Source organism: Chroicocephalus ridibundus, chromosome 9 (assembly GCF_963924245.1).
Source record: "Chroicocephalus ridibundus chromosome 9, bChrRid1.1, whole genome shotgun sequence".
Classification (NCBI taxonomy): Eukaryota; Metazoa; Chordata; class Aves; order Charadriiformes; family Laridae; genus Chroicocephalus; species Chroicocephalus ridibundus.
Window position 1 is genome coordinate 14808545 of NC_086292.1, and position 27150 is coordinate 14835694.

At 43.9% G+C, this 27150-nt stretch overlaps 1 protein-coding gene across 2 annotated transcripts in view; it reads right to left on the reverse strand.

The window, feature by feature from the left end:
* The window catches only part of AMOT (angiomotin), a 65203-nt gene extending 38774 nt beyond the window's left edge, over positions 1 to 26429 (reverse strand). The window contains exon 1 of one of the 2 annotated variants that reach the window (XM_063346340.1): positions 26262 to 26429. The gene's annotated coding sequence lies outside the window, so the exon portion shown is untranslated. Of the gene's footprint in view, positions 1 to 13564; positions 14421 to 26261 lie in introns of those variants that run through there. The other variant, XM_063346341.1, reaches the window with a different exon arrangement.
* Between the last annotated feature and the right edge of the window lie 721 nt (positions 26430 to 27150).

Sequence of the window (27150 nt, forward strand, 5' to 3'; positions counted from 1 at the left end):
ACATCATTTTAATCAGCAGATGAGACCCTAGAAATAATAAACCTTGGCCCATATTTCAGATTTTTTCTTTTGTAGCTTCTTGTTTTCTCCCAGAGCCCAACAATTTTGATCCCTTTAGGATGAATGAACCCCCCTGTCCCTAGCAATCTACTCCAGCTGCTGCTTTAATCATGACAATTTCTGCTCCAAGATTAAATGTTGCCAAGTAATGCTCTGTCCCATCTGTGCCTCCAAGTGAAACAGTGATTAAAACCCGCTAATTCTTTAACTCCATTGTTTTATTTTTTGCTAAGAATGAAAGCTGCGGCACAGATGACAATACCCTGTGCTTATGGCTCCTTTTCCAGTCGTACTGTATATTTCAAACTGTATCAGCAGAAATCCTTTGATGAAAGGTGATATAGTCAAATGCTTTATAAACTTCAACAAATTATGCCTCAGAAATGACTATGAGAATGATCAGTGTACGAATATTAGCTTTATTTCACAGACTGGGAAAAGTGAGGGGAAGAAAAGGATACTGACAAAGTATATGCCAAAAACATATTGCAGAGCACCGCTCCAATTCCCAAAACATTCTTTAATTACGTTACTTTTCCCTTTCAGAATATAAAGCACTAAAGAAACGTTAACCATTGAGGGGAGAATCAGGAGAACGCAGAAAAATGTGTATTTAGGCGTGTTATTCAAGAAGCAGCTAAAACTACCACTGAAGGTGTCCTAACGAAAAAGGCAAACGACACAAAAGAAGTGAAACTTACTTGTGCACTCGGTGTGCTTGTACTTAAAGGGCAGGCAATTAAAACAGAACTAGTGAAATTAAAAATATTCATCGAGATGTACAGTTTAACTTAATTTCCTGGAATGTTGCAAAAAAATAATGTGAACAGATGTAGCGAAGGAATGCAGACGTGGATACTTCTGTCTCTGTCTTATTATGGCACACATCCACACCCAACAAAAATTATCTCAGATCTGCAAGTTAAATACTTGAGGTGTCAACAGCAATTTCAAGGCACATGAACAATATCTAACTAGGGAACAAGGCTGTGTTGTGTGGTATGGTACTTCAAGATGGTGGTTGAAAAAAACATCTAATGTCAAATTCTTAACTGGTGACTTAGCTCAAGAGGGATATATTGAAAACAGCTGCCAGCAAATATGCAGTAAAGAACCTTTAAACCAGGCATTAAGATAGCAGATAACCAGAGCAATTTCTAGCCTCTTTTCCCAGTGTTGCACAACACAAGTTGAGGATTCCTTGTCCCCCTCATACCAGTATCATCACTGACTCTTCTTTTTTTAAAAAAAAAAGTTGCCCTAAGCAACCCTTTTTAGTAGAGCATTAAAAGGCTTTTATTATGCAATACGATGCTGCCTTTCCACCCAAAGATTTCTTTTGTCTCAACTGGAAAAATCTAAGGGGGGGGTGGGGGGTGTTGTTTATTTTTTTAATACAAAGATACAACCCAGCTTGAGATTCTGCCTCTCTGCCTTAAAGATTTTCTCAACAGACAAATTCAATCTGTGCATGTTTAACTCCTTCAAACGTTCAAGGAAGTAATTCTGTATGCAACCATTTCACACACACAGTTTCACTTCACAGCAACACAAGCTTATTCTGCTGATCTGATGAAGGGAGGGCACAGTTCACAGGGAAAGTATTTGCTGGAACTGAATACTACTAATTTTAGTGTGGATGTAAACTAGGAATTAGCCTGGAAATCCAAAACAAAAGGTGGACTGAGATACAAATGAAGACATTCTGGCCAACAAATCCACTTTCTTCAAATACCAACTGTTAGCATTAAGCCTTTTTTTTTTCCAGTTTTATCCCATTATTTTTAATTAACAAAGAAAATCTTGTGCAACTAACATGGGTGGCAGCATTCCTGGAATCTGCTTTCTGAGCAAGCTGGAAACTCATGGCAGAACCAGTGAGTTAACTTTTTTATGTAATGAAACACAAAAATGAACAGCACAATCAGTACTGAAGCCCATGTGCTATTTATTTGGACACCAAACTGTATCTGTGTTAGGCTCTTCCAGAAATTTCAGTTTTCAGTGTGCCAAAGATAGAAATTAGGGAGGTGCACTGCAAAAGTTATTATGATAGAGCTGGAAGGAAATTAGAATAGGTTCTGTAGACTTTTTAAACAGGCATATTTGGGGATTTAGCCCAAATATATTACAATGGATATGGCTGAATTCAGACTACCAAAAACTCTGCAAAACTGTACTGGGCTTATGGATTGGATGGCGCACTCTTCATAACCACAAGGCCTAGGACCACCTTGCTTTTCAAGTGGAAAATTCTGTTTTAGGCCAATTCTGTTCCAAGGAATCACTGTGAGGTAGATTTCCCAGGCTGAACCGATTTTCCTGTTTGCTTCTGAGCATTGTAGTTCTGTTATCTTACTACCTTATTCTAACTTCTAGTCTGAAATTATTCATGGTCGCTTTATAGCTGTATGCTCTTGAGCGAAACATCAGAGTCCAAAACTGGTAGAACTAACGCAGGAATAGCAAACAGCGTTGCACGTAACCATGCTGAGATCAAGAATAGGCATAAAAGGGGAGGTAGCATAGGTACTATTTAAGGAAGAAAAGACCTATGTTTGCAGGGCACTGTGTGAAAACTCAGTAGCTGAGGCTTCTGTCTTAAACATCATGTAATTATGCACAGGAACCTTGCCAGTCCCTCGTGAGGAAGAAAGATTAATGAAGAATTTAAAATGATAATACTGCCAGGCTGTAAGGAACCAAAGCAGCACATTTCTGTACAGCATGCAAATATTTTTCAGCATTATAAAAATAAACAAGCTTAGACAAGTGAGCTACTCACCACTGTTTGATGAGTGGCTATAATGCTATAGCTCAATTAACCTGCATGGAGCAATAATAACCTCACAAGCAAAGAGAAGCATCTTTCTTCAGCTTGTGAAACTAAGAGGAATGCAAGAGTCCCTGTGAGGACAGCCTGTACATACTTGCCCAGAATTACTGCTTAGCCAAGAAGCTAATTAGCTTACACATCAGGTGGGATGGGAACAGGTTCACCATCCCAAAAGGGCTGGAGTACAGTTAAGCGCTTTCAGTTTTCTACTAGATTTTGTGTCACACACACACAAAACAATCCAGTGACAGTGTCAGGCTTCAAACCCAAGCAGTAAGTTTTGCTAAGTAATTCTATGTTTTTCTTAAAAGATGTGCATGTGATAATGCTTATCCTGGCTGGCAACAGGTGATGGGATGCTATCAGTTAGACGAAGTCTTAGGTTGTTTTGTTAGGTGCAGAGTTATCTTCAGAAGTACCTGCACACTGTAATAGAAGAGGGCAACACAAAACAGAGATAACATAGAAAGGACTGGCTGTGAAGTCCCCGGGCAATCGCAGAGACCAGCTCACATGCTGAGTCACCCAGTGTTTAATAGAAATATGCCTTTGCTACATGGCCTACGCAAAACCCAGCAGGTTGATTGCCTGATCCTGCAAAAGTCGCTTAACATGAGTGTCTGCAAGACCACTGGAAACATGGTTATTCTGCACACACATTCACTTTGAAGTGGCTAGGAACACCAGACTCACAAGGGTGAGGTCCAAAATTATTTAATGAATAGTGCAGGTTATCACCGAATGCTCTTCATTTCAGCCCTACCCAAGGAGGAGGAAGGGAGAGAATACACACTAAGCCAGTCCTTGAGAATAAAAGTTCCCAACGCCTGGCGCCAACACCCAAACCTGCAAGGCAGCACACAACAAATCCCAGAGCTGTGATAGTGTTTTAGCACCTGCTCCTAACCAAAAGTGGGTTTCAGACTCCAACCATAAACACTTCCCCAGCTTTCATTCAACCGTCCCGTCCCTGCTTGCCTAGATCTGCTGACTGTAGCTCAGGTGATCTTGGAGGGTGGCACTGAGCAGGTGCATGGAGCAGCGCCAACATTACTCATCTTCATACCAGAGGGACAGAGTCACTGGGCAAACAAGAAAAACTTCCTTCTTTTAACTAAAAACAAGAACAATGTTACCCGGAGGGGTGCAAATAATACACATACCCATTACATTAGATCACCCGGCAATTATAGCAAGAGGCCACCAGAACACCTGAAGACTGATCATGGTTCTAACTCCTTTCTGGGCCAAATCGAGTCCACCTTCAGCAAGGACTAGACTGTCTCACCGAGAGCCACTAACCATTCTCCTGAAATGCTCGTGGTATTGGGATTTAGGCACAGAACAGCACAAGAAAGCCTGTCAGGCCTGAAGAAAAATCAGCAAATCGCTTGGTCTGGCTTGAGATAAATAAATCAAGACATCAACATAGGAAGACCCCCTCTAAATAACATGTCTAAGGAAAAAAATGAAAAGACCTTACTTGACCTTTGAATTACCGCTCCCTCAGTTTAAAGTATCAATTTCTTCAGAGGGAAGTACCTATAATCTTCACCAACATAATTTTGGTTTTATATTACAAAGGAAAAAAAAAAACACGAGAGAAGAATAAACACTTACAAAGCCTGTTATAAACAGGAATGCTTCATGGCTTTTAAGCATTTTGATAAGACTGCTATGGAATTTCAAGTTCCTCCATAAAATTTCAAAAGTCAGAGGGGCAAGATCATTTATTCTGAATATACTGGTCTAATGGTAAAAGCAGTCTAGGTATATTCATCCAGCTGTTTTTATTTGGAATATTTCTAAGTGAACACATCACACCATTCAGTTCCTTAAACTGTTATGCAGCACTACCAAGCATTACGCACACATCTGCAGAGACAAACCTTTAATGGCATGCACTGCAATTTCTGCATATTTAATGAAAGACTAATTCCAGCACAGACGACATAAGGTCCGCTACTAACTTCATAAAGCCCAAGATCTCACCTTTTAGATGTCTTCTTGATAAAACCAAATCAAGCTTATACAGGTTTTGTCACACCAGGTCTCATGCGCTGCCTCCCAGCGCATACCGAGCAAGATTCATCTGCTTCAAACTTCACAGATTTCCAGTAATTATCCTTGTAGAATCGGGGAACTGTTGTAAACTCAAGCCGCAATTTTAATTCGACATCGAGTTTTGTTTTGTCTTTTACGAATGCTCCGCTTCTTGCTGCTGCTGCTAGCACTCAGGCAGCGCCCTGCTTCTGTCGTCAGCAGCCCCGGTCCCACAACTATCCCAAGTATGCCTCAGCACCATTTTCATTGCATTGTGTGGTTTCTCCATTCCTTCACTGATTTAGTCCAGGCCTCTCCTCCAGGCTCTCAGATAATGAAAACCATGTGAGAGTAAAATGTAATCTTCAAACACGCAAACCAGTTTCATGTGCATTATCAGAAGGGAGCAAAACGTTGACAGTGCATCATTTGTCCCTACAGATAGGATCAGGCTGTTTTAATTGCTGGTGAGATAAAAAAAGATTAGAATCACCATCTACATTAAAAATAAAGTAAAAATTTGAACCTAAAAGCTTAAATCCTGAAAACAATGGAAACCCACTCCCCAAAAAGATAATCTGTTTTATGCTACCGTAAGGTAGCTTTTCCTCGTATGTCAGTTGTGACATCCTGAATATTTGTATCATAAATTGACATAAATAAAAACCGCAGGTGGAGAAGGGCATAGAGAAGAAAACGATCACTGTGGCCTAACTTTAGTATGGCATTTTCTGGCTTTTTCTAGCATTGCCACAATTTAAACTATTTTAAGCACCCATATGGAGGAGCTCTTCGTATTTCACAAAGCAGTTTTACAGAATTTAATGGGACCTGTCACAGACTACAGAAAGCAAGCAGGCATGGGCCTTCCTTTTTTCAAAGGGCTGTGTTTGGTTTTTTTTCTTTATAGAAAGAAACAGTTAAAATACTGATAACTTATTGGTTGTCAGTCAGCCTAAATGCTCATTCTGAGATGCTGTGGCTCAAGGAAGGGAACAAACCTAATGCAGTTCTGGGATAACCCAATATCACGAAGCAAGCCCATTTTGTGATCTCAATAGATAGCATGGGTTAAAAAGATGGATCTGCCTTTTTTTTTTTTTTCCAAAAAAGTTAAACCCAACAGAAGATCCAGACCACCAAATTTTTAGAAAGCAAAGATGTTATAAAGGAATACCACCAAAACCACTTTTATCATAACCACCTGGGTTTTTCATGTGCACCTTGTAAAACCCTTTAATTACTTGTAAGATGATTAATTAAGCCTCACCACCACACTGGGAGGAAGATATTACTAGGTTCGTTACAGCGCACCGTTGATTGGCTAAGTCCTAGCCAACATGTATGTTTTTGTTGCCACAACTATGTCATGCAGGGAATTGATTTCTTCCAATGTAACTATTCCAGCAACCACTCTAAAGCAGATGCAGTTACACTAGGAAATAATTGTTTTTAGGTATATTACTTCAGAAACCTTGTGTAAACTATACCAGAAAAACTTCTCCCTTGCTAATATAAACTTCATCACTACTAGAAAGATTTCCCATAATAACTGGAGCAGCAAAAATTTTAAGCATAGATCCTGCCCAAAATCGTTTTGATCGAGGATGTAGGCACCCCAGAACTTGCTCAAGCAGAAGGCAGGGGAACTTTCTGAGTATTGTCTACAGCTGGAGAAGACACTTCTGCATGGTATCCCTAGCAGCTGCAAAACCAAAAGAGTTAGAGCTACACAATATTCCCCCTAATGAAGGAAATCTGCATGTTCGTGTTTCGATGGTGCAATGTCAGCAACTAACAACACACCACGATCTTATGCCACTTAAGCACCAATGTGTCCTAGAAGGAACTTCACTGCACAGAAACCACAGGTAACACATTGCTCCTTAAGCACAAATCTACAGTAACTACCCGTGCCCCAGCCGTCACTCAGAGCTCTAGTCAATGCCAGCAGTGCTTGCAGAAGAAAATGCATTGAGCTCTCCACTGCCCGAGGAACGTGACTGCAAGGGCCTCGCGGGGGCTGGAAAACCTGCCGTCTGGTGTCTCACAGGGCAACACGCAGCTGAAGTGCTCCCTCCAAGCCATTTGCCTCCCACAGGCACCATCTTGGGCCCAGATCTCCATTTCAGCCTTCTGACACCTCTCCGCAGAAACGTCCCCTCCAAATGCCACCTGAGCAGTTCGGGATGGGGCCAGTGGCCTCCCATACACATTTGCTCTTGCTATCCCTACTTCCCCAAATCAGAAGTGCATTGGTCTATCGCCAGGTAGTAAATCCCCCATGGGTGCTAAGAATTTTTTATTACTTTTTCTTTTTTTAAACAAGATCCAAGTGCTCCACAACTGATCCCAACTCGGCAACAGCAAAAGGTGGGGTTTTTTTCACATAACTTTTCTGCCTGCTCTCTACGGTTCTAGACTACATAATTGCTCTCAGTCTCTTCAACCTTTATCGTTCTGCAGTAAAAAATCTTTCAAATTTGTTTTTACCTAATACAAATATCAGCATTCAGTTGTGATGATTTCAGTAAACTACAGATTACCAATTCCTTGTGCACATCCGCAGGCTCTCTTACACTGGTTTTATGTTTTGTGTCCCCGGAAATATGGAGGAGGTTTCAGCTTTGTTTCTTTTCAAAAAGACAATGGGAAAACTAGGAAGATATGTTTTCCCACCCTGTTTTTCCCAAGCCCCACAACAAGACGGGCTAGCCCTACTATGAAGCAATAAAATTTGTTTCAGCTGGACACAGAACCACCCAAATTAGTACAGTAGGAAAAGTCCACCAAACCCTGAAGTGAACAAAGTCACTGAAATGTGGAATTACTTTCCTTGAGGGTTACAGTAAATAATCCTAAGAGATTAAGTAAATCTTTTAAAAAACAAGTTGTGTAGCATTTTAAAGCAAACAAACATTACTGTGATACAACTCTTAGACAAGGTCTTACAAATGCTAATTATTTCGTTAAACAAAAACTTAAATTGGCTTAATTCAAAGATGTGCATATAAAAGAACTGCTTGACAACATCTTGTCTACAATTAGACACTGTAAACACTTTGCTAATACAAATAATAGCAAGGCCTTTAAAAAACAATTTTATTAGATCAGTAAACTTTTTTATGCTTTAAACAAAGTCTTGGTTCTCTATTCTTATCAATAGTGATGAACCTTATATAGTCCAACAGTAGTTACCAAGGAAAATCACCAGACCTCTACAAACTCCCAACGATTTTCAAATATTTAGTATTTAAAAATAAAAAGGTTATTTTAAGCTTAGACACAACTGAATTAGACAACAGTCATTCTGAGAGAGGATGAGAAAGTAAAAAAGAAACAAGTATGAATGGCAGTATTTATCTCTGAACCCCTTCTGCAGGATGAAGAATGCAGACGGCGTGCCAGTAAAATATGAGACGATTCAGCTATTAGAAACAGGAGAGAGCACTCACTTTCCCAGCGCTAAGCTCACAATGCGGGAGCTGCTCACAACAAAGCATGACACATCGAACAACCATCATATGAAGGATGACCACAACTCATGATCCCCAGGCGCTACAGGAGACTCCAACACACGTTCTTCCTTCACTTAAGCTACGCACCTCACATAACCACTACTCTAATGAGACAGGATTTTAAGGCTTTGAGAACTCTTATTTCCACAGGCCTTTTTATTTTGTTCTCAGATTTTTTGTTTTTTCAGGACTTCTTTTTTTCCATTCCTATTCATTCACCTAGTCATTTCTCATTCACCAATCTCCCGCTTACATCAAACGTTTGGTTTACCCCGAATGGCCATTTATACACAGGTAAGTTTCAAATATTTCAATATTTCAAATATTCAAAAAATTACATCCAAGCGTCTAGGTAAACACAAATTTCATGAACCCTGAAAAACTCCTTTCACTTACAGGCATAGTAGGCAAGTAAGACAAATATTATATTGCATATTTAAAAATTAATTGCTCCTAGGAGCACCTTTACATTAATATTCCCCAAAGTTGTTGAGATTTTTTTTTCTGTCTTGAAGATTACGTTTCAAGACTACTCCAGAGAGCCAAGATTTGGCTATTTGCTGACTTTAGAGTTCTCCATACAGTACAGTATTTTCACATGGATACAACTGCAGCATCAGAACTGTTTAAAGCATGAACCAAATACTTTTGCAAAAGCTGAAGGTATGGCCATGGCGTGGAGGCTGCAGTATGCAATTCTTCCTGTGGCTGGCACTACATTCCAGAGCTGTTTGGGAATACACTCTCTCCTGTCTAAAAGGGTTTAGCAACTGAGAAGCTCCTGCAGCCAAACTGGACTCATAGGGCAGCTATGTGCCTGTTCTTTCACATAGACAATGATTTAAAGCCTACAATATGATGATGCCATATATGGGGCACATACACAGAGAAGATCGGGCATAAAAGGTAGATGAAAGTCTAATCTAAAAAGTAACTTTTCATCAGAAAGACAGACAAGCAAAGAATTTCTGAAAGCAGAAAACGAGCTTACAGGAATCGGTTGTGGCCCAGATTCAACACAATGGACTAAATCATTTTGACAAATCCTCTAGTGCTTCCTGAAACTTTATAACCCCAGCGATAGGCAATTTGGAACACTTCTATGGAGAACCAAGAGATCCAAGTCCTCTCTTGTATTTCAATGGATAGAAGAGGAGAAAAAGAGCCTTCAACCTCATTGCCAATCACGAAGAATGGCTGTTCTCACACTATTATAAACATTTGGTATCCATGGAAGGGGGATACCTAGCAGCAAACATTGGCAACCAAGGACATTCCACTCCCACTATATTGTCCACAATAGCAAGGAGAAAAAAAAAATAATCCATAAGGCTGTTTCAATTAGGAAACCTTTGAGAAGACTTCTTCAAAAGTCAGTGTCTGAAAATACCTTGAAATATCGGAATGTGCAACAACAGTAAGATGGGGGAAAACAAGCAACTTACTTTATTCTGAAAGCATTTACACTTCACCCCAAAGTGGGAACACCTAATAGTCCAGGAACATTTTGCCAAGAACAAGGTCATAGTTTTCTTTTTAATTCAGAACTGAACCTAACACACACCACATTCTGCACTGAACAGAGAATCTCATAAGTTACAGGTGTTCGGAGCCAGGTTTCAGTTTAATACAAACTCTTGACATGCAAGAACTTTCTTATACTGGGCTTTGTCTTTCCGCCAGGTTACAGTTCTGCAGCTCTTTAAAAGCTGTCAGTAAGAATGAAGCAAGAACTGCAAAACGGAGTTCTGCCCCAAGAGAGGTATGAACAGTTAAACTCATTCACACCTAAAAGTATTTATACATTAACATGCGCTTGGACTGTTGATAATTCTCAAATTGAAGACTTATCTCTGTATATACATTAATACAGCAACAACATGAACCTACAACAGATTTTGCTCCACGTTAAGAAAATAAAGCCTTTAACGAGCTGAAATATTACTTCAGCTGTTCATTTACTGTAGTAACAGTGAGCCCTAGCCACAGACCAAGACATGATTGTGCTGGGCTCTAAGTAGAGTTCAATGGTGTAAGTTGTTCCATCAAAAAAACCACCACCACCACACCCCCCCAGAAAAAGTCACGTTACACTCAACTGGAGACAAAAGGAAGGGATAGAAGAGCGAGAAGCATTTATGTTTCTTTTGAGAACTTGGGGGTTGCAAATTCTCCATTTTACTGTCACGGTTAGGAAAACATGGCAGTGAAGCAATGCAACCTTATTTCTAAACAAACAAAAAGATTGGTCTGTCTGCTGGCGAAAGACAGGATAAAGAGAACAAGAGAACTATTAAATTATCTACACTTCTGGGATTCTTGCTATTCTTTTGCAAAGTGAATGGCTTATGCTAATCAGGATGCATCTGAAATACATCATTCAAGCCTTCTTGTACAAATATAGTTCTTATTTATCCATAAAGATCCCCACCAGCTGGCAATGTTTGCATACAACACTAAACCCAACTACAAGAGCCCATGCATTATGAGTCATTTTACATCTAAAAACATTAGTTCTTTTAGCTATTCTTGAAGATGGTGTATCCCATGAGAAGAATTTTAGTGGAATTCAACAATAATACACTATGCTTCCGTCCTACTTCCTTTAGCACACAAGAAGTTACAAGTTTTCTGTTGTTTGGTGTTTTTTTTTCTCCTAAGGGTGCTTTACCTAAAGAACATCTTTGGGGAAGGGATAAAAGAATTTGCACCAATCCCTTCTATATGAATCAAATATTTATGCTATACCCTCTTCAAGCACTTTCATCTAGTAACCTGTGGAATGTGATCTCCTGACCTTAACACTCAAGCACGTCTAAATCAGCCACCCTTTGAGCTGTATTACAGACTACAGACAATTTTTATACACTTGTACTACAGACATACAAAAACCTTCTGGCCCAGCCATGGCATTTGTGCTACAAAGCATACATTAGTCCAAAGTTGCTTGAGCATGCTTCAGGAAAGAGCAATACTTCGATTCTCACGCGTTTACAGCACAATCTGATGTCATGCATCACCACAAATAGGTAGAATGCTGAACCATGCTATCGGTACATTAACCAGCCATCACAATTTAAATACATGTCATGCCAAACAATACCACAATTATGAGGTGCCAGCACCACTGCAATTCCATGTCCCACTGTAGGGCCCATTCTGCCTACTCCACACTGCCCAGCTTCCTTCTGCCTCCAGCCTCCTCCCCAGGACAGGCAGTGCTGCCTGCAAAACTTCTCCAGAATTATAAAGACAAAGAGCTTGGGGGAAGACCAGGTGGCCCTTTGCCTCCTCCTAGAAGTCCTACTCTTTCCTCAAGAAAATGCTAGAGCAGAAAAAAATCATTCCATGTTGTTTGTGGCTCTCAGGAATGTTTTAAGGACAGGGGTTATGTTGCAAGTAAGCGTCCTGGAGAAAAAGAGGAGACCAAGTGCCCCACATGAACCTGCAACTTCAACTACGGGACAAATCTTTCCAGGATCAGCTCATGACCCTACTCCTACGAGGAGCAGTCACTGAGGTAACCCTGGCAAAAGCCTGACCCAAAGACTTAACAGGGTCATGGTCTTGATGGTAGGGTCCTTGTTTTTTTTATCAGCCCTGAAAAAACTACATGATGCTGCCCATCACTCACACAGGAGCAGCATAAGGGTGTAGGACAAGCTCAAGATGGTTCTTGTATTCCCACCCTGATGTGGCAGAAAGGCTCAAGTCCCCAGAAAAAGTCAAGGGTAGCAGAAAAAAAATGAGATTACAGCCAAAACCTGTGCCATGTCCTCTCCCTTATGATGGATCCTGGCCAGTCACCTCGCAAGCTGCCCCACTGGCTGTTACACCTCAGCAGAGACTGAGACACCCTCAGTTCTCTGAGGGTCCATCAGCTCAGAGCACACTGACTTGCTGCATGCAAGTCCCCCCTCTAAAGAAGGAATGGGACACCTTTTCCACCTTTTTTCCCCACAGAAATCCCCCCCCGGGGAGGGGGGGTGGGTGGGGGTGGGGAGAAAGCAGATCAGAGACCACCACAGACCAATATTTACCATTTCCTGCATCATCTACAGGAAAAACCCATGCAGTGGGGAAGAGCATGATGTCAAGGCCAGATTCACCACAGAAACAGCCAGATCCTCCTGCTGGGGGACGCTGTGTGTTTACACAAGGAACAATATAATCCTCCCTGCAAAGAAGACTCCTACTACCAGCCACACAGACTTCCACAAGACCTTCCCTTGCACAAAAGACTGGTAGCAATGAAACTCTGGCCATGGGAAGTGGGTATGTGGGTAGAGAGCTGGAGCAGAAGGAAAATCAGAAATTCCCAGTGGTATTATCGCTTGTAAAACAGCACACATTCAGCACTCGTCCCTAGAGAAAGGAGTATGCTACAAAATATGTTTCCCCGCACAGAGACTGGGCCTCCATCCAGTTATTACGTGCACATGTCCCTGCTGCGTTTTCAGCCTTACTTTAAAAAAAAAACTCAAAACAAAGAAAACACAACCTCATAGTCACTCTGTACAGTGCCAAGCATGTTCCTAGCCATGTTCATTAATCTGTAAAGGCGTGTTAATTATGGGTTCAGCACTTTTACACCTTGTGACACAGTAGTAAAGCACTTAATGTAAAACAAATTCCAGTGTGAAACAAGAAATCTCAACTTACTGTGGAAGCCCTGTTTGCACACGTGCATACGTAAACGCACATACATGCTTGTCTGTGAAGCATGATGAGCAAAGACAACCTTGACACGTGGATTACAAGCACAATGACTGTGATTATTTTCTGAAAATAAAAGAGCACCACAAGAAACGTGGCTGCTTTCAAACACAGCCTGACACAAACCCACTTCAGCGCCTTCCACGGAATTTTACTTCATCCAATTACACACAAGTACATTGCTACTAATTTCAGCTATTTACTGACAGTGGTGAAACGGGTGGACGAGTGGTTGGTGTTTTTTTGCAAGAATTCTGCAAAATGAAGAGTAATCTTTACAGGAGAGAAAAGTGATGGGCAAAAGCTGACAGAGAAGAGACCCAGCCTAACTCCCAGGTTTAGGCTGCAAGAATGAACGCCGAGTCCCTTGCGCCATGAGCACGTCTCTTACCTACTGATCTGCTGAAGACAAAAGGGTTTTCTTCTTTTCAGAAACTGGACACTTGTAGCTCGTTGGGTCAGTCACACAAAGCTTCCCTGCTGCCAAAGGTATTTTTTTCCCCTCGGGTTTTTGTTGTTGTTGTTTGGTTTTTTACCCCAGAGAGTAAAGGGCAGAACAGTGGATTCGGCAGGGGCAAAGGGTGGAATTCGAGACTCAACAAGCGAACTGCAGAGCTCTCTCTAAAAGATGTTGTATTTCAAGGCGCTTTCACTTGCAAATCCTTCTTCATCCTCAGTGTCAATAAAACTGGAGGGCGGGGGGGTAAACTTTTTTAACTGCAGAAACAAACTGGACTCCACAGAAAGGGGAACGTGCTATCAACTGGATTTGTGGCTCCACTTTTTCTTTTATTAAAAAATAAATATACTTTCAGACAGGCAATCAGGATAGATGGGTAAAAATCCGGTACAGTCAGACAGGACCTGCCCGCAGTCCTTGGAAGAAGGATAGCGGTATCTCAAGAATGGCAGAATGAACAAAAAGAAGGGAAAGTCTGCGTCCCGGTGGAGGTGGCCCGGCGCAGCTTCCGCTGTCAGCGGCAGCTCCCGCGGCCCCGGCAGGGAAGGGCGGCCCTCAGCATCGCGGCCGGGAGAGGCTGCTCCGCTCCGCGCCTCCTTCTCCGCGGTTACCTGTGCGCAGCGGGGCGAGGCGAGGCCGGAGCAGCCCCGCGGGGCCGGACGGGCGGCAGCGGCGTCCCCCGGGCACACGCTCCCCGCGGCAGCGGGCTCACAGCGGGAAGGGCAGGGCCGGGCCGGGCAGCTCCGCTCCCTCCTCCGCCTCCTTCCGCCGGGCTCTGCGGCGCGGGCGCCCCGCGGGACGGGGCTCCGCCGGGGCGGGTAGGAAGCACCGCCCCGCCCCGCCCCCGCCCGGGGACCGCCCCCCGGCCCGGCCCCGCCCCGAAGGGCCAGCAGGGCCTCCTACAGCCAGCCACTTGGCCAGCAGCACAAGCGTTCGCGGGAGCCAGCCCCAAGGGGTCCGGAGCGTTCCACTGAGTCCGCGGAGTTAAATGGGTCCGCACCAGCCCACCCCGGCCGAGCATCTGACTCGCCCGCCTTTTGCTGGCCAAATGCTGAAAATAATTGAAAGCGTGGCAAGAACGGATCGCGCCTCACTGCATATAGGGAGGATATTAAAGGAGTTCCCTGTATACAGTGTAGTGCTTAAAATTAGCATATACATCACGGAGTCTTCCGAGGCTCAGCCTGTCATAACAGTGAACATCCACCGACCTCTACTGCCCCGACACAGCTGGATCTTGTGGCTGGTGTGGAAAGCGGAGACAGAAAAGACTTCAGTACTTTCCCCAAATGCAACCACAATTTTCATAGAATCATAGGACAGTTGGAAGGGACCTTAAAGATCATCCAGCCCCCCTGCCCTGGGCAGGGACACCTCCCACTAGACCAGGTTGCTCCAAGCCCCATCCAGCCTGGCCTTGAACACCTCCACGGATGGGGCAGCCACAGCTTCTCTGGGCAACCTGGGCCAGGGGCTCACCACCCTCACAGTAAAGAATTTCTTCCTGATACCTAATCTAAATCTCCCCTCTTTCAGTTTAAAACCATTACCCCTCATCCTATTGCTATATGCCTGTGTAAAAGGCCCCTCCTCATCTTTCCCGTAGCCCCTTTAGGTACTGCAAGGCCACTATAAGGTCTCCCTGGATCCTTCTCTTCTCCAGGCCGAACAACCCCAACTCTCTCAGCCAGTCTTCACAGCAGAGCTGTTCCAGCCCTCGGATCATCTTTGTGGCGTCCTCTGGACTCACTCCAGCAGGTCCACATCCTTCTTATATTGGGGGCTCCATTTTGCTGTGTTTTATCATTTTAACACATGATAAAAGATGGTAGCTCCATTCAGAGGTGTTGCTTGTTTGAAGGCCTTAGCACCTGGAATCACGCTGTTGAACTTCAACTTAAAAGATAGTTGGGCTTTAAACATGTAACAACCTTTAAAGAAAAGCATGAACATATCACCTTTGTGCATGCCTCCCCCTTCAAAGAAGGCCAGTCAAAGGATGCCAAAATGTTGATAAAAAGAAAGGCTGAAGCCACGCTCCCTGTTTTAGAAGACCTAGCAGCACTTAGTAATGGCAATAACGCAGTCATTTCTGCAGTGGCACCAACCTCTGTGTCAGAGAGTTCTGAAATGGGGTAAGCAACTTTAACTTCTCCTAGCCTGATGTCTGTAATCAGGGCAAATCCCCCCCCCTAAACAAGGCCCGAGATAACAAACTGGTCCTTCAATAGGGACCTATTTGCGTACAAACAATGGTACCTTGCCTTTCTCACAATCTACCTCCTCCTCTGCCTCTGGCATACAATGCACTTGAATCCTCCTGCTCTGAGCTCACTCCTGTCCATGAACTCCGAGCGACAGCTTCTGCTTGTCTCCCAGCTCCTGTACACTAACTTGTAATTTCAACAAAGAGCAAAACAAAAAATGAGAGAAGCTGTTACAGTGTGTCCACAGCTGACTTAATATGCTAAGGCCTGGCCATGCAAATAATCCCAGTTTGGTAAGGTTTGGCTGTAAAATGACACCAGTTTCCAAAAGTACTAAATGTGCAAAAACTGGCCACATGTCAAATCCTTGCACTGTGAAACTTGGCCCTGCTAGAGTTCATTAGGGCTCTTCGTGTGAGAACAGATAACATGATTCAGCCATTTACCTTTTAATTGCTCTAAGCAAACAAATCCTTTCCAACATTCACAACTGTTAACATTGAAAAGAAAGATCTGGAAAAAAATTCAGGAAGTCAAATTTCAGAAATCCCAAATGCAGCATATATAAACATCCCCCCCCCCCCCCCCCCACTGACATTCATTCACTGGAACAAGCTAATGAAGCACATATTTGTTAGATGCTGTGGGGTGGAGTTGTAAGGGAAATATATAGGTACAGTGCGTTAAAGAGTCATAAACTATGCTTCAATCACACATCCTGTCTCCCTCCCACATGCTAAAAGAAAATAGTAGGGAGTAAAGAGAGAAGGTCACCAGGAAAGTAAAAATATTGCTTAATGCAGATGCTGAAAAGCAGCTAGCCTTGCCTGAGGCATAACAACCTCAACTCATCTGCCCCTGTTTATTCTACAGAGCACTAGCACCATTCATGTTTAACCCACACAACCGGAGATAACAGCTTTATCGGAACTGAAAAAGAACAAAGATGTACGAAATCCACATTCTCTTCCTTAAAATATTCTCCCTCTGTATCCTCCCTTCACCCGGCTCCCCGCCCAGCCCAGCACACATCTGAACGGCTGCCAGCGGAGGAAGCGAGCAGTTTCCATACACACATCACGCCACAATGTGGGAATTCAGGAAACAACACAAGAAAGGGGTTCCTAATAACTGTTCTAGCGTACTTGGGCCAATTTATACAATCATACAAAGGTCACAGTAGATGTGTTAAAAAGCACAAAAGATAAACGCCACAACGGCAACTAGTTCAAAGTAGGAAAATAAATCTTGGGCTTACGAAGTGTTTGGATGACCTGGAATTGCTCCACCTACAATTTTTTAAGAGGTTGTCCTTCACATTCTTTAAAATTCCTCCATCTTAAAGTTCCTCCCTCCAGGAATCCTTGTAACTCTGCCGTCCTTTGTCTGCAGCAGCTGGAGCTCAGGAAGCTGCTGATATTATCCCTCATGTACAGAGAGAAAACACCACTCAGTTCTGCGTTCATTCAGTGCAGCTGAGAAGGGTGTAAATTAATTTCTGTGGATCTCTGATCTCGGGCCAGTTTAACACAGCTTTTCTTCTTGCACATAAAAATAAACTGTTAATACTGCTCAGAAGTGCCATTTAGCTCTTGGGACCAGACAGTACACCCCCCACCACCAAAGCGGGGGGTTCTTTGTCTAGTCTCTAAATATGCTGTTGGGTGAAATAATGGCCCTACAGTAAAGAAACAGTAATGTAAGCAACAGTCAAAAAGACTAAGAGGAGGAAATGACGCTAAGCTTACTAGGTGAGCAGAGGCAAGGAATAGGTAATTCTGACAAGGGAGATTACTTTATCTTTCTTACCATAGAAGCCAAATAGTTTGACAGATACATATATTGCAGAAAAGGAAGTAAATGAACAAATATATTAGGGGATACAGATCAAAACAAGATCAGATTTCAAAACTGCGTAAGAAATCACAAGAAATTTGTGGAGAAGGCAACGAGGCACAGGAGGGTTAAGTGGTTTGTCCAAAGCCATGCTGGGAGTTCAGTCTAGGCTTGTAAAGTCTCTGAGAGCCACAGAACCTCCCTTGCTGCCCACACGTACGGCGAACCTGGACGCACAGCATCGCAGCTTCTGCTGACATCTTACCACCGGAGTGGACAGCACTCAGGGCCTTCAGGGTGGTCACGGCCATTTTTAAGTTGTATTTAGAGGGTTTGATGTTGCTGCTATATCCAGCCCCAAGACATAATACACCCTCAAAGGCTCCCTCAGGTCCTGCCACTGGGTACAGCTGGAGACCAGCTATGCTTTCTGAAGAGAAACAAAATCAATCTGATGGACATGAGACTGAAGTATGAATTATACATAAAACCAGTTATCATTCACCAACAGATGGTGATGACAGGTATTCATAGACCAACACCATGAAACTTGACATGCTCAGAATTTCTTGAAAAATTCTACTTTTCAAAACACAAGAGCAGGAATAATTATGCAGTATGTATTCCTCTGTCCTTCACTAAGTAACTGCTGTTGTGTTTCTACACAAGTTTATTAAGCTACCAATTCTATATAATAAAACTTAAATGAACATATAACTTCTGGGAGGGAAATAACTGCTACTGAGACTTTTGCATAGCCAACTTCATGTCTTGTCTATATTGCGATTTACACTGTAACATGGCTTCTGCTCATCTACGGTTTTGTATGCTACTGCATGTGATTTTTTAAAAGTGTGTCAGTCTGGATGGTACCTCTCATGGAGTGTAACTCAAGTTCGGCACGGTTCCTTGGGTGAAGAAAGGGCCTGCAGAGGGAGGGGGAGAAAAGGAACAGCTTACCACAGTGAAATGCAACCTAGAGGTCAGCAGTGATGTGTCACCCATGAATTGATTGATCAGGTACCACCTGTAAAGGGAATTATTCTAACTGCTGAACCTTGGCCCCTTTTTATGCAGAATTTCAGAAGAAAGCTGTGTAACCAGAAGAGGGACAAACAACTGCCAACTATGGAAAAATAAATTAAATGTTCCAGCTTTGCTCTAAACACATTCACATCCCAGTCCCTTAGACTTAAATGTAGTTTTGGCAAAATAAGGACAGCAGGGTTAGTCTGGACAAAGGGATTTCCTTACAAGACACTGTTCTCCCAAAGAAGGACCCGTAAGCCTTTAACTGTATCAAGTTGTAGTAACAACCTTGATACACGAAAGTTGACCATCTCCCTTGCTTCTCTGCACTCTTGCTTCTCATGCCTCTTTAAAAAGAGATGTCTCTTCAAAATCTGCTGAAATTAATTAAAAGATTCCCTCAACTTTCAATGGATTTGGATGAGAGTGAACTGTAAGAGTAAGGCACAGAGGCCCTGCACTTCAACACAGTCTTTGTTTGCTCTCGATGACTAAAGAACGTATGAAATCACAAGAGCAAGATGTACAGCAAGGTTCTGCCGCAAAAAGCAGATTTGATAATCCCGGTATTTCAATGACCATAAAGATTAAGAGGGGAAAACCACAGCTGATTAGAAATCAAAAAGCCTAACCTCTTCAAAGTCTCCATGACTTACAATGGTACAACTGTATTGATAAACAACATGGGGACAGGGGAGAGGGGGTGCTTTTTGATGTAAAGCTTTTGCAACTTATTTTTAATATTGATGTCAGAATCAGACTCAGAACTGAGAAATGAAAGAGGCCCAACTAAAAATAATCTTGGGCTGGAAGTAACCTTCCATTGCCTGGCAAGGTTAAAAGTATGGTCTTGGAGAAACAATGAGTGCCATATAGACGCTTGAGCTCTACTAATGGTAGGAGCAGGGCCATCTTCCCCCACTACATAGAAGATGTACTGAATAGTAAACAGATTATTTTGAACATGAAATTAAAGAAGAAAAATTAGAAGAGAAATAATATCATGTACAAAAAAGGTCAAATGTATTAGAACAAAATATATGAAGTTCTGTTAAATAATTGATTCAAAAAGTGGCAATTATAATTTTTCTGAGCACATAGTTGTGCTCCTAAAAACGACCTTTCTCCTGTGGTAAGCTACAAAATGATTGATAATTAGAGACAGCAAGATGTCAAGTTACAGATAATTGATTAACATTTCATTTTCACAGGAATAAAAAACTAAAAATAGAATTACAATCCACTTCAGAAGCTGCTGCCACATTCTAGAAGAGCACCAGCACTCTCTGCTGGTGATCTTTGTTCAATAGTTATCTAGGGGAAAAACGAGGAATGAAGCCGCATTATGTTTTTGAAATGGAATGCCATTTTTGTTTTAAATGGATGATTAATTAGATCCTTATCAATTTAGCAAGCAGCAGCTCTAGGAGCTAGTTATGTTTTTTGAAACAGTACAATCATTACTAAGAAGTAATGCTTACTATGGGCAACCATCATTTACTGGAATAAATTTCACTGTTGCAAATAAACATCTGATGTTTAATGCTTCTCTCTGCAGAAAGCACTTCTGCTGTGCTGTAGCACAAAGACAAGCTGGTGTGAGAATTCCCGTGATGCCAAATTCCTTGGCTCCACCCTGACTTTCCATCAATTTTAGAGCTACACCAAGAAAAACAGCTCTTCTTAAAAAAAGTCCTGGTATAACACCAACACCTTCCCCATCAGTAGTCACAGTGGAAACGCTACTATGTTTTAATCAAAGCAAACCTGCTCCCAGCCCTGCCTCTGTTGCACCCTCTGCCAGGAAGCTGGGAAAGCTTTGACTCCTTCTCCCCAGCTTGCACCCAAGCCTTGTCCACATGCCTCATGGATTACTTTACTGCATCCAAGACTGAGACTGCACAGAGACAAACAGATCAGGAGCAAATAAATAAAGTACCTAAGTGACAGCTGTCCCAGTTTCTAAACTATGCACAGATCAGGCATCAGTAAGAAGGGTTAAAGACTGGCAAATTGAATCCATGTGCAGCTCGTGAAAGTGTGGGAAACAAAAGAGACAATGTGAGTTAAGGACAGAGTATTCATTAGCAAGGGCTCAAGTTTCTTGGCTTTTGCCGGTCTGCTTCCCAATGGCCATTTTTCAAGGTAGCTTTTTGTTCTTTAGTTTTGAACATAGTCCTGGAAAGACATTATACTCTTTCTTAGCTAATGAACTAAAGCTCAGTACATGTTGAACTGCTTAAAATAATTTGTCTTTTTAATTCCCTGGGGGCAAGAGGGGAGAACAATGTCAGAGATGCGTTTTTTCAGCTGGGCTACAGTGGGCTTTGGATCAGAGCTTTATATGACATAACTGATCCAAAGACCTCAGACACCTTCATAAATATTAATTTACACTATGTAGTAAATGCATCAAGAAATCCAATGTTTAAAAAAAAAATACCTGAGACTTCATAATGCAGACAATTTGAGTCCGAGTAAAGCCATGACTGGAGAATGGCTGCCAAGCTCCAAGCTGCTGCCCCAGCTCAACTCTGCGTTGCTGGGGCTGGACCTGCCATTCCTCCCTTTCAATGCCCACAAGGCACTCAGCAACTTATTAATGAGGGTGGCTTGAAAGCGTTAGGGATGCTGAAGAGATTCAATTTACAGCAGCAACATTAGGTTGGAAAAAGGGCTCCCTGTCATTCACAGGGAGAGACCTGGGGTCCCCAGTTTTTCCACTTGAGGAGCGCAGTCAACCTTCGTATCGGGTGGAGTGTGCAGCCATTGCTGAATTAAATGATGCGGGAGCGTGAGTGATACCAGCAAGTGCCACGTGCTCCCAAAGCCCCGTGGTAGCTCTATACTCCTCCACCACGTGGGAGACATCCAGAGCAAAGACTGCAAATCCCCTGGTGCCTAGGGCCAGTTCTTTGAAAGCAGCTCCATATCTGGTAGGACATAAATACCACCTCAGGATCTACTTCATAAGGTCCCTAAATATAAGGGAAAATTTGATATTTGCTTCTTCAGAAAAATCTGAATTTTGGTAATCCTGGGGGGCTTGGAGGGGAACTGTTTTGCTGCTAAATCAAGAAAAGCAGCAATTAGGATGGAGTTCCAGAAAAAACAGTTAAAATAGCGGGTCAGAAATTGGCACACAGGGTCTATTTCACTGTTTCAGTCAGTAGATATCTGCATATTAAGTGTAGCAAGATACACAGCATTTTACTTTGACTATTTCACTTTATGAAGTAAAAAATGGGAAGGACAGCTCCTGAATTAGAGAAACAGCTAAGAGCCAGAAAAGGAACAAACACAGTGGCAAAAAAAACAGTCATACGTCAAAATCAGAAATAATTGTCCTAATGCATTCTGCTCCTGACAAATCTCAGCTTCAGAAGAGGTTCACATCTGCAGAGAGTCCCAATGAACTTTTTAAGCATTCAGGAATCACCAACATTTGGCTGAGTGGGACAGAGTGACAGCCAAATACCAAGCACAGAGCTCTAAAATGCTGCATGAGGAACAGGGATTCCTGCCCAAGGGATCAGAGCAAGTTTCCCACTGTAGAAAAAGACAAAAGGTTTCAAACTTGAAGTTCTCTACTTTTCAAGGAAGCTAGTATTTTGGACATGACAGGACTCAGCAAGAGATCACTGATCTACAAAGAATGAGAAGATGCTAAAAGCCTTGAGAACTTGAGTTAACTATAGGAAATTAACATGATTACTTTTTTTTTTTTAAATATATTAGCTATATGTGCCCGACTGCTCTTAAATATTCCCTTCCCACATACATACCCACACCTTTACCTTCATACCATATGAATTCCGTATTCAGCTCTGTCCCTTGATCATTAATGCAGACTCCTAAGCTTCAGACTTCAAAGAAATGCACGCGTAAGAGTCACAGGCACAGGACTGGAACAGCGTCAAAGCCTCCCTGTGCAGGAACCTCGATCTTCTGTTTGACTTCGCTGTACAAATATCTCGTTCTATCAAGACTAGGAAATTCAATGATTTATGTAGGGCTTCCCACAGATTAAGTTAATAAGGGAACCCAACAGTGCCTCATCTCCTTCCGCCTTCCAAACACTGGTAAATGAAAGGAAATGGGAATGTCTCCTGGGGTAAGGGAAAGATGTGAGTGCTCTACAAATGTGCAAGGGAAGAAACCAAAGCCTTCATTGTGTGGGTATTCTCCAGGAACCCTCTTCCCTTCTTCTCCCTGCCATAAGTAGCATATGATAATGTTCTTAGGGAAACTTGGTTCAATTGCAAAGCCTCACCCACACCAATCATCACCTACAACAGTGGTGTTTTAGTTTTCTTCCTGCTTTTTCTTTCATATTTTTCATTCCTTTGTCCCTCCCCGCTTTCTTCTGTTCTCACCCTCCCTCTTTCTGCTGCTCAAAACATCTCTGCTCCCTGCTTCCTTATTTCTGTAGGTTCTCCTCTATCGTTTGTAGTACATTTCCAGTATATCACCAGCATTACTCAGGGCTCCAGTCATGCCTTACTAGTCAAAGCTTCCAGCATATGAGACTGAATTACAGTTTCACACAATACAAATGAAGACATTACGGCACAGATACATCAAGATATAGGTCTCTACAAGACCCTATGGGACTTAAGGACTCATATTAATGTAACTTGCAATCAACATCCCTTTAAGTTACATTTGAAAATTACACCAGCATTCTCTGGCCAAGATGAAGCCTCATCACGAGACAGTCAGAAAGGCAGTTTGGCCTTTTTCAGCTTTATTTGTAGCTGCTCATATATCGCCAACTTTCAAGGATATTACCCAACACCAGACTAACACAGGTGCAGTTTCTTTAGTGGTAAGAAAGCTGCTATAGGTCATCAGATTTGGGCATTTTCATTGACAAGATGATCTATGCTTGCTCTGAGCTAAGTTAGACATTACAATGGTAAAGTCTGAGAAGGTGTCGTAGATATACATGCTTCAAAGGGCCTTATGATCCCTCATACAACATTGGGCTAAAGTGACAGTACTGATGGTAGTCAGTGTTACGGAGCAACGATTTACTTACTGAGAAGGTGAACTATAAAGCCAAACTCAGAAATTCTCTGCCTAATGAGAATGTTGCAATTAGGTCATCACTGAACACTGTGTAACCACAAATCGGAGCAAAAACATTCCCACAGAATAAGTAATATGTGACAGTAAGTATTTGGAATGAGAACAAGGATTTCACCCATGTAGCCCTACTGCTGAATTATGTAGATAAACAGCAGTCCCGAGACAGTCAGCTTCCTGCAGTGACATGCAGGTGTCAGGATACACAGACCGAGTTTAGCACTAGCAACCTAGAGCCTAAACTCCCAAACATGAAAGTTCATGTCCAACTTTGATGAAATTTGACAAGGTATTCAGAGCAAGTTTCGGGGTCAGAATTCTATTTAGGTCATGTACAAACTGGATCCAGGCCACAACCTTCTTTGTATCTTCTGGACTCCAATAACTATTTCTGCTAAAAAGCTAAATTAGTTCTATGCCTAACCTTGCTCAGTTCAGGCTGTACACTTTGGTAAGGCTCCGAACATGAGATCTTTATTCAAATGACAAGATAATGGACTTTAATAGGAGAACACTCTCCAGACTGCTTTTGGTCACTGGAACTCCCTGACCCTCTCCCTCCCTTGGGTCCTGCACAGGCACATGGAAGTACCTGTTGCTGGGGCAGACAGGTCAGGAGAGGCAAGATTTGCGGGTTAATGGGATGCTGTTCTATCAGGGAGATTAGGTTACAAGGCCGTGCCTTTGAAGGCTAGCTTCTTCAGTGTGGCACTTTGGTTTACTACTGGGGATTTCTTTTAATTAGATTGTACTCTTAATTATTTATGGCCTATATTATCTACAGAAGCTGCCCAAAACCTAAGCCTTAATAAGGATAATTGGAATAATCGTATTTTTACCTCTTTTGTAAAGCACCTTGAGCCTTACTGATGAGAAATGCCAGGACAGGATTAGATGCTTAATGAAAAATTATCATTAAAAAGTGGAATAAAAACGAAAAGTGAACTAAAATTGAATTTGCTATTTTATACTTCATTAGGGATGAACTAAGGATCATTTATCAGAGGTGACACTGTGAAAATTTTAACCTGAAAACAGAATGGGGATCTTCTTTATGCATTTCACAATGGGAGACTCCAGGTGGGGATGCCAAGGGCCAGAGGCAGGACCAGCATGTCGTGAGAAGTCAGAACAGCACCCAGGAGCCTGCAGTATAGAAGTGCCGAGCTCACCTACCTTATGCTGGCAATTCAGTCAGTTCTTGGCTATTTACAGTATCAAGCAAAAGCAGAGGATGTTTAAGGTCACCCAAGTTCCGGTGTCCGCCACAGCTCCTCCACAGTAAAGATCCGGCCTTCCAGCACTCACCTTCTTCAAAAAGTACTACCCCAGAATTGAGACAGGTGGGATTTGTGCTTCTATTTCGACCATGTGGTAAATCTCACGGTGAATATCTACAGGCCTACCTGAATCATTCTGCTAATGAAAGGCATAATCTTTTGACCTGAGGGCAGACCATGAAGCAGTAGCAGGGATGGCTAAACCCAGAGCCTCAAAGGGCTGGTGGGATCCCCACTATCCACCAGGGAAGGATGAAAATGCAAAGCTTTTAACCCTTTGGGGGTTTATCACCCACAGATTGGCATTTTGTTCTCACACAGATCAAAGCAGGAGGATTTGGAGTCACTTCTGCTTAATTCAGAGTTTGGGCAGAGGCGGGTGAGATCCTGTGGGGCTGGCGGGGAAAAGGACTATGGTGGGAAGAGGAGGTCAGAGCAGGCACCATCTCTTGCAGCAGGGGCAGAGGCCCTGGACCTCCTCTGCAGGGCTATAGGAAGCAAAACACCCCCTTCATTATCTAGACTTGAAAATGGACCTGGGAAGGGATGGGACCGCTCTGTTCTACCCTTCACACAGACCCCTCTGTCCCCACTACAACACCCATCAAACAGCCTCCATCGCAAGCCCTCGAAGCCTTCACCTCACCTCGCCGCTCACCCATGGGGGGCTTCCCCGAGACCACCAAAGGTGCCTGCGGCGACCCCCAAACACGGGACGCGGTCCCGGCGTTTGAGGGCTGAGCCCCACAGCTGCCCCACACCCGCCCACCTCCGCCGGGGAAGGTGGTGGTCCCCGTGAGGGCGGCGGAGAGAGACGGGAGCCCCTTCCCCGGGCTCTGAGGGGAGACCCCCGCCACCCGGGAGGTGCGAGGCGGGGGCAGCGCGGGGGGTGGGCCGGCATTTCCCTCAGGCAGGAGCCGAGGGAAGGGCCGGGGCCACGGCGGCCGTTCGGAGAGAGCCGGCGCGGCGCGCCCCCGCCTCAGCAGCCCCTCCGGCGGGTGAAGCCCCGCGCCGCTCTCCGCTGCACCTGCCCCCGGAGCCCAGCATCCCGGCCGGCCGGGCGGGGCGGCCGCAGCCCCCTCCTCGTCGCGGAGGGCCGGCGGGGCAGCAGCCAGCCGCGCTCCCCTCAGCCAGCCAGCCCCGTAGCGGCGGCCCCAGCCTCTCCCCACCTCCGCACCCGCTCCTTACCCCGCGGGCCCCTGCCCCAGCGTCCGCCCGCTCATCCATCTTGCTCCTCTTCCCTCCGAGGTGACAAAGCCGGCATGGCAATGAGAGACACCGAGGAGCTCTGGGAAGTGCCTACCCCAGATTCAGTTATTAACTTTCACCAGGCGGCTGCAACTACGGCACCCGGCATCCCCCGCTGGGCCGGCGCCGGCAAAGGCGGCCGGGAAGTGTAGTCCTCCCGCCCCGCCGCCGCCTCACCGGGCCGGGCCTCACCGCCTGGACGCTGAGCGGGAGCACAGCCCTCGCTGCGCGGCCCTGGGGCCGGAGGGAGCTGCCTCCGTCGGCTCCTTTAGGTCCCCACGTCTCGGCCGATGGGGGAGTGGTGGCCCAGGCAGGTGCTCCATGAAGGCAGCTCCGCTCCAGCAGGCCTGGGACACGCAGAGGGCTAAAGGCGCAAAAGTCCACTGTAAAGCAGCAGCTGGGCTGTGAGGCACACCAAGGAGGCAGGCGTCAAGGGGAACGCACAGAAAAAGAGGGGATGGAGACACTCATCCTTCCCTCCAAGAGAGGGGGGTGCCTTCCCCACCATCACAAAATGGCCGCTGCCCACAGGAGGCCTGTTCCTCAGAAAGGCAGAGCTGTAGCAAAAAGTTTTGGTGTTTTAATGCCAGCCAGAAACGCAAATATTAAGGATGTGAATATTAAGGCTGTCCTGGGCCCCCTCTGCCATATCAGGGCTGATGGCCCTGCACATGGCTGAGTCACCAGTGCTACAGGGTGACTGCCATTTTTACAACTAACTTTTTCAAGTACCATTTCGAGTACCACATTTTACAACATGGAAACGCTTTCTCTACCTTCTACAGTTAATAGTAGATTGTAAATTATGCAAGGAGACACCAGTATGAAA